The 8,007-nt window shown below is 34.9% G+C and overlaps 1 long non-coding RNA gene across 1 annotated transcript; it reads right to left on the bottom strand.

Annotated features, from left to right (window-relative positions):
- Positions 1-4,945: 4,945 nt before the first annotated feature.
- Positions 4,946-7,452, bottom strand: LOC133873622 (uncharacterized). Its single transcript, XR_009901138.1, has 2 exons — positions 6,274-7,452; positions 4,946-5,335 (listed from the first exon to the last, which is right to left on the bottom strand). It is a non-coding gene; the product is annotated as an uncharacterized LOC133873622 (long non-coding RNA).
- Positions 7,453-8,007: the final 555 nt, after the last annotated feature.

Consider the following 8,007-nt stretch of genomic DNA (forward strand, 5'->3'; position numbering starts at 1 on the left):
ATAAATATAAACAAAAAAAGTTGTGGACCACCGAAACATATTTTTTAGTACAAAACCATCCTATTCCCAACGTTTTCCCCATTACAAAGACATTCGGGACCACTAACAAAGGGAAAACACGACAACCGTGCAAGACCACTACAGGAAAAAAAATAAAAAAAAGTAACAAAAAAGTTAAAAAATCAACAAAACCATCGACTTTATCGCACAAAACAACAACAACCACACAGAATGTCGGAGTGAAATTTTGCTTTCACTCCGACTTCGACAACAACAACACACTTTCTAATTTTAATGAAAGAGTGAAAGTCGGCTGATACCTGAAACAAGGGTGACCTATAAGTGTGAATCTGGGTTTGTTCCAATTTTTTTGTACGAATCCGCCGTGCGTCAGGTTCGAAGTGCAAGTCTTTGGTTCTAGAAGATTTCTAGGGTTTCTAAGTGTAGAAGACGGGTTGTGCGGCGCTCAGTGAGTTAGGTCACTCTTTGTCTTAGTTCTTCACGGGGCATTTCCGATTTTTTGGATGATAAAGTAAGGGCATATTCGTAATCTAACACCCCATCATTTACATATTCGAACGGTATATTTAGGGAGGGTAATTTCGTCCTTCATTCCACTGCAGCTGAGGGCAAAACGGGGAATAAAAAGGGCTGGGACCGTTGACCGACTTTGACCATCTATTTTAACCAGGAAGACTGACGGAAGGGGGTAAAGTGCGTAACAGTGAAAGTTGAATGCTCATTTTCGGTCAAGTTGGTAGTTCATGGGGGCATATCACATTTTTTGGTAGTACATGGGGAGAAAAGGTAATTACCCCTTAAGTTTATGTTAAAATATGATAGTAAACTCAATCCCTATTTGCATGCTAAATAAAAACTGAATCCCTATTTTTTCTCTCAAAAAAAAAAAAAAAAATGAACCCTATTTTGGTGTTAAACATGCGGTAGCCAACTCATTATGCATCAGTTATTTTTTTTTACAAACTAACTAAAACTAAAACGTAGTGTTTCATAATAACTGTAACTGTTTACTGCACTCTCAAAATCACAACCCTTTACAAAATCATTCTCTAGACAAAATTCAAAACTATCTACTGCCCCTTGGAGTTCGTCTTCAAATCTGATCAACCAAAAGGTTCTCTCTCTATAGATTTGTGGGATCATACATATTTTATTAGAGTATATATATATACAATTATATGATTTTATGTTTTTTTTTTTTTAATCTGTGTTTTGTTGTGTTCCTGCGAATGATGCTCTACTTTTCTTTGCAGTGTTTAATATTATGCATAAACTTTTTTGCCTATTTTAATATATGTATGTATGTATAATTACAGAGTTTTAGCGTAGTGATGATTTATGAATTGTTTAAAATTTGTGGAACGCAAAGTTCTTGGAGTATTCACTCATTTCTTTGAAGAAAAAAAAAAAGACGTCTGAACTTTTAAATTGTCAAATGTGCATCCAAACTTCAAATGAAAGTATGCAAATAAAAAACATTTATTGCACTCTCAACCCTTTACCTTAAAGTACAACGATTATGATTGTGTTTCTAAAAAAAAAAAAATTATGATTGTGTGATCATTTCTTTTTAACTTTACAAAATCATTCTATACAAAAAATACATTTAAATTTTTTTTGTTTCAATGGAAACAAACGCTACTTGAAAATTTAGTTTGGCATATCGCCTTTGACACCATTTTGTAAGAAATGAATCACTCTCAAATTCCAGTAAAAACTCAGGCATTGTATTCTTATTAATTTATTATTATCATTCTCATTAATCAAAATCCAGAAGCTAGAGGCTTACATGATTCTTCAAATCTTTACTCTGCCGTATTAAACGTAAGGATTCATTTTTATATTTTATTTCATTTGTAAGAAAACAGAGGTTAATGAATGTTTTTATGCAATATATATATATATGATTAGTATTTTCTATTTTTTGTTTTTATTTTCTGTGATTTTTTTCTTCCTTTCCTTCTTTTTTTTTTTCCTTCTAATTTATATATTATTTTTTCTTTCGTAAATTTTACAGTAAATTTAGTAAAATTATGGCGAGAGAGAAAGATTCACATCGTTGTGTTCTGTACAAGATATGCCGATTTTTTAGTTTACAGTATTATTTATTAATTTTTAAAATCATTTTTTTTTGGAACATGTAACACACATTGTTTACATAATTGATGGACGGCATTGCTTTCAATGTTTCATTAGAACGGGAAAAATTATACGTGAAATACAGTTATTTTCTGTTATATTATTATGTTTGATTCTTTGTTTTTTTTGTCTTTATTTTTTGTCAAAATAAATAATGCTCTTACTTTCTTATTATCTCATATAAGTGGTTTTTGATTTAGCCTATAGCAAAACTTTGGGGTACACATACACTCTATAATTTTTGTTTGCTTTCTTAGAATCAAAAAAATATACAGCAAATAATTATTTTCTATTATTTGAGTAATTTCTCTTCTTCTTTTTTGTCCATTTTTTTTTGTCTTTATTTTTTATGGTCATGTTAGTTGTTATCGTTTTTTAATTTTTCTTTTGTTATAATTTATATATTATTTTTATTTATGTTCTAAAAGTAGTTTATATATATATATACTCACACATTTTTACCATAGATATTTTTAATAGATATTTTCATATCGAATTTTTACCATTTTAATCTAACTCATTAAAATTATAATTTAAGTCCGTTTTGAGTTTAGTTCGTTTCATTGATAATATTATTCAATTTATAATATTATTGTATCAATAATATTATAACACTATATATATATATATATATATATATATTTTACACAATAATATTATTCATCAATATTATTATATCAATTAGTCCACTAAATAATTCAGTCTGTCTATTTAATAATCCAGTAATATTGTTAGAGTCTAATAATATTATTCTTTATTTATAAAACTAAGATTTATAAATAATAAGACTGAGGAATATTTATTTTCATAAATATTCATGTATTCCTTATTATTTATCGGGGATTAAAATATCGTGTTTAAAGCCACGTATTTTATTATCGACTGGACGCGAATACTGTTTCCTACAATATTAAGTCGTTCAAGCGTCGAGTCTTGTGGATCGAATGTCAATTCTAGACTTGTCCATTTTATTCAGTCTTAAATTCTAATTTAAGATATTTTATTATACGACTAAAAATTTGGAGCGCTACTGGCCACCTAGGGAAGATGGATTATACTATACCCTAATTTAGTGTAATTTAGATAGACAGTTTATACCAACCGAAGATGGGTTATACTATTCCATTGATTGTGTGTATCCTATTAAAGATGTAGGTAATCCATACCTAGGGCATACAGGTCGTACTGCATCTTAGTGGTAATTCTTTGACTACTCAAGTGAGACGAGCCCTATATCATGTATAGTATGAATTTTCCTTGTTAATTTATGATTGACCATTATTATGCGGTGAGTGGTGAAATCAACCCCCTATTCTTTCTGTTAGTACTTTGGACTCATTATGTGTTTGGACAAAATCACTTAAGTGTAAAAATGCTGTAAACAGGGATTCCACTATTCAGAGTGATGTCAGACGATTTTGCCTGCAAGTTAGAAGAATTTCAAGTTCCCTGTCAGCCGTCCGGACGATCGAGCCATCCCGTCCGGACACCCATCTGTCCACTGTTCCATCCGTCCGGACGACGTGTCATCCCGTCCGGACGCCAGACAGACTAGCATCATCTGTTCAGACGAAGTGTTCATTCCGTCCGGACCCCATGCTGTATCGAAAAGTTTCTGTGCCAGCTTGCATCCGTTCGGATGTTTCAGCAGCACGTTCGAACGCCTCTCAGTACTCAAACAATCTCAGATTCTTTCCAAGTTCTAATAAAGGGAAGATCGATCAACCATCCGGACGATGTGGTATCCCGTCCGGACGCGCGTCTCTTTAAGGCAAGAATCGCAATTCAAATATCACCGTTCGAACGTCTGATAGCTATAGTCCGGACGCGCGTTCATCAAAGAAAGAAATTGCCGATTCGACTTCAACCGTCCGGACGACTGCCTATCATGGTCTGGACGCGAGCATTACAGAGATGGAAATTGCATGTTGAAGAATAGCCCTCCGGACGCGCGAAGCCTTATAAGGAAATTACTTGCAGCGGATGTGCGACCGTCCGGACGATGTGCCATCCCATCCGGACGAGGCTCTTAAACAGGAAAGATTTCCTCATGAAATTTTCAGAAAATCTTGTCGCACAATTGTCCGTCCGAACGGCCCATGTCCGCCGTCCAGACGGCACCCAGGTATATTTTGCCTGACGCTCATTTGAGCCCCCGGCCTATAAATAGAGGTCCCTGAGCATTGAGAACTGCAAGAATTCGGTATTGAATTCCACAACTGCTTAGAGACATGATATTTCTTCTGAAGCCCTTTTCAAGTGTGCTGTTGTTGTGCTACAACTGAAGTCTATCTTAGAGGTCGACTCTAAGGTAAGGAGTTCCATTGAAGACCCCTTCAGGTAGGAGACCTGGTTGGAAAGCGTTCGTGTTAGGTTACACGTCAGAGATCAAGATACGACCACTGCATCGGGTTAATGTGAGTGCTACTGTCTTGTTTCTAGCTTTGTCTTCTGAATAGTGGAATTCCTGGGTTTGACTGCCCCAGAGTGGTTTTTTTCTTAACTAAGTTTCCACTTCGTCAACAAAAATCTGTGTCATTTATTTTCCGATGTGCTTTAATTTTTGTTGACACTTATGCACACACTTTATTTTTTAAGTCAATTTCATTTTTCACTTTCTTTCATCCCTACTCTCTTTACATTCATGTCTTTTATTTTGTGTATTTATTTTTCGAAAACAAAAATCAAACATCTTTTAAATTAAGTTATATTTAATCTCGAAAAGCTTGATAACAATACCTACGCAGTCCTTGAAGTTCGACACCCTCAATATAGTCATATCCTATAAGGATTCGTACTATTATGAGTGATAATTTTATTATTGATATTTTTGGTTTCAAAAGACTACATTAGTAAGGTTCCAAACTACAAAGATCTTGTAAACAACTGAGAAAACAATAGCTAACTCATCCCCTTCCTCATCCTTCCTCCTACATTTGAAGTTCCTTGCATTAATAGTCATACTTGGCATTTGTTCATCCTACTCGTTCAGTTATTTGTCATTACTAATCCACCATGTCAAAAACTTATTTCTTAGAGTTCTTACAAAGGTAACACATCCATGATCATCAATACAATATGCTCCTCTTCCATTATCAACCACGCACTCTCAATATAACGCATCCCTTTCCAGATAATCAACGATGTCCCAAGTTAGGTCCCAATGTTCTCTTAACTGCCATCCATCAAAATGTCAATTAATCAAATTATAACATAATATCAACAATAAACCTTCCAACATGTAAATCTTAAAGAAGCTATGTGAGGGACTAGACAGGATGTGAAGTCTATTGCAATGACTTTTATGATAAACAATGCTTAAAGATCCTCTAAAGTTTTTTTGATATTCCAATATCAAATCATGCAAATGTTTTTAAGCCAACTACTTGCGTGAAACAAAATAACTATTACAGATCAAGTGTGACAAGTGCCATTTAATATTTGCTAGGCATGGTGAGAACACTTGCATTCTGACAAAAGCTTTTCAAAGGAGTACCTAACTTTTGTTCTACACAAACTATACATCGTGGAATGCTAACAATTTCAGGAACAACAATTGAAAGAATAAATGTAGTCAAAATAAAGAAAACATATAGAGTGATAGGAAGACGAAGAATCTGATGAGCAAACAATGAATCTAATGAGAATCGTAGGACCCACTAAATGTAGTGTCATCGAATAGGGTAGTGATAAGTGTAGTTAGAAATAACTAATAAGGAGTAAAGGTTTAGTGGGTTACATAGTTTGGGATTCTTATCATTAGCATGGTGTCATGATCCTTAGAATTGTTAGTTGCAGTAGTTTCTTTGTAAAAATAAGTCATTAGCATAAGGAAAAACTCATTGAGTGATTTGATCAAATACCTTGTATGCTGTTGAACTCCTACCCTAAGTGGAGTGCTCATTCAATAAAATCCCTTTCCATAATTACAAATTCCTCACAAATCATTATCCAAACTCAATTGAACCCTATCAACCTCGTATAGAGCCAGGTTACAAATAAGGATAGGATTGAAAAGATACAAGTTGACATATAAGAACTTAAGGAAGGGATACAGCACATGATAGTCAACTCTCAGGGTAACGCATCAAGGATGCAAAGTTTCAAACGTACCTTGAATGAGATCCTTGACACCATGCCAAAAAGCCAGAAGGGCAACCATCGTCATAATGAAAGGGGATCTAGAGACCAAGGTTCTTCCTCACGGCACGATCATACACAGGATTACAACCACCATTCAAACTCAAGCAGACCCACTAAAATGGAGTTCCCTCATTGTGTAGGGGAGGACCCAAAGATGTGGCTTGACCAAGTCACAATTTTTTGAATATCAATAGACAACTGAAGAACAAAAGGTAATGTTAGCTATGTTCCACCTTGAAGGTGAAGCGAATCAGTGGTGGTAGTGGCTGAAAAGTGTATTAGGAGGGAAGTCTACTAGTTATGTGGGAGGCTTTTGAAAAAGAACTTCATGCTCGTTTTGGACTGATAGACTACGAGGATTTTGAAGAAGCTTTATCTCCAATCTGGCAGAATGGCACTCTAAGGGGATACCAGAAAGAGTTTGAGAGGTTGGCCGCAGAAAGCTTTGATTGGAACATTTATTGGGGGTCTGAAGGATGATATTGCGGCTGAGGTTCGAATGTTTAAGCCACGAGCGCTATGTGAGACGATCGAATTGACAAGGATGAGAGAAGATAAGTTGAACTAAACTAGGCGAAGCTTGCTAGCAGAGCCACCAAAATATAACCCCAAGCTGAATTTGGGAGGGAGAAATTCTTGAGAGGAAATGTAGAAACGAAGGGAGAAAGGGCTTTGCTTTAGTTGCAATGAGCGTTTCGCGCATGGACATCGCTGCCCTGTGAACCAAATGTTCATAATTGAAGCTGAACCTGAAGGAGGTGAGGGAAGAATTGGAGAAAATTTTGTGCGTGAAGGAGAGGAATCAAAAGTGGTGGAGGAAGGAGTTGAACCCCAAATATCTCTCCATACTCTCACGGGATACACATGCCCTCAGACGATGCAGTTGAAGGTTCAAATATGACATTGATAGATATTGGCTCTTATAGACAATGGGTCAACCCACAATTTCGTCAATCAGAAGACAGGATAATCATTGGGCTTACCAATGACACCTATCGATGAATTTTGGGTCACCATGACTAATGGGGAACGACTACCAAGTCGAGAAATATGAAGGTGTTCGGTTGTCTATCCAAGGAATGGAGTTCACCGCCACCTTGTTTTCACTGCCACTGAATGGAATTGATATTGTTTTAGGCATACATTGGTTGGAAAAATTAGGTTTGGTACTCTATGGTTGGGGCAAAATGTGGCAATCAGGTGTATGATATTGTAGCTCAGCCCAAGGTGCACAGACAAGCTATTAGTAATGTTAGGTTGAACCAAGATACTAGGGGGAGGAGAAATCTTGCAATAGTGGTGAGACATGCCCAACCCGACGAGGCCCAAACTATTCTAGAGAAAATTCAGCAAATCAATCATGAATTCCAACATGTGATGGAGGAGCCTAAGTGTAATAACTTCGACTCTCTTTCGAGGGTAAAGTAGTCTTTTACTACCTATGAGATTGGACACTATATAATTTAAACATTAGTAATGATATTTATATATATATATATATATATATATATATATATATATATATATATATTTTATTTATCCTAGAAGAAAATATCCGCTTGTATATTTTATTAAATACCTATTTCTTTTTCTTTTCTTTTTTTTTTTTTATATTAAAGGTAATTATTATATTTAATAAGTTATATCGTTTTTATTATTATTATTATAAAATCTTAATATACAAAACCCTAGCCGCTACCATGC

This window comes from Alnus glutinosa, chromosome 7 (genome assembly GCF_958979055.1).
Source record: "Alnus glutinosa chromosome 7, dhAlnGlut1.1, whole genome shotgun sequence".
Lineage (NCBI taxonomy): Eukaryota > Viridiplantae > Streptophyta > Magnoliopsida > Fagales > Betulaceae > Alnus > Alnus glutinosa.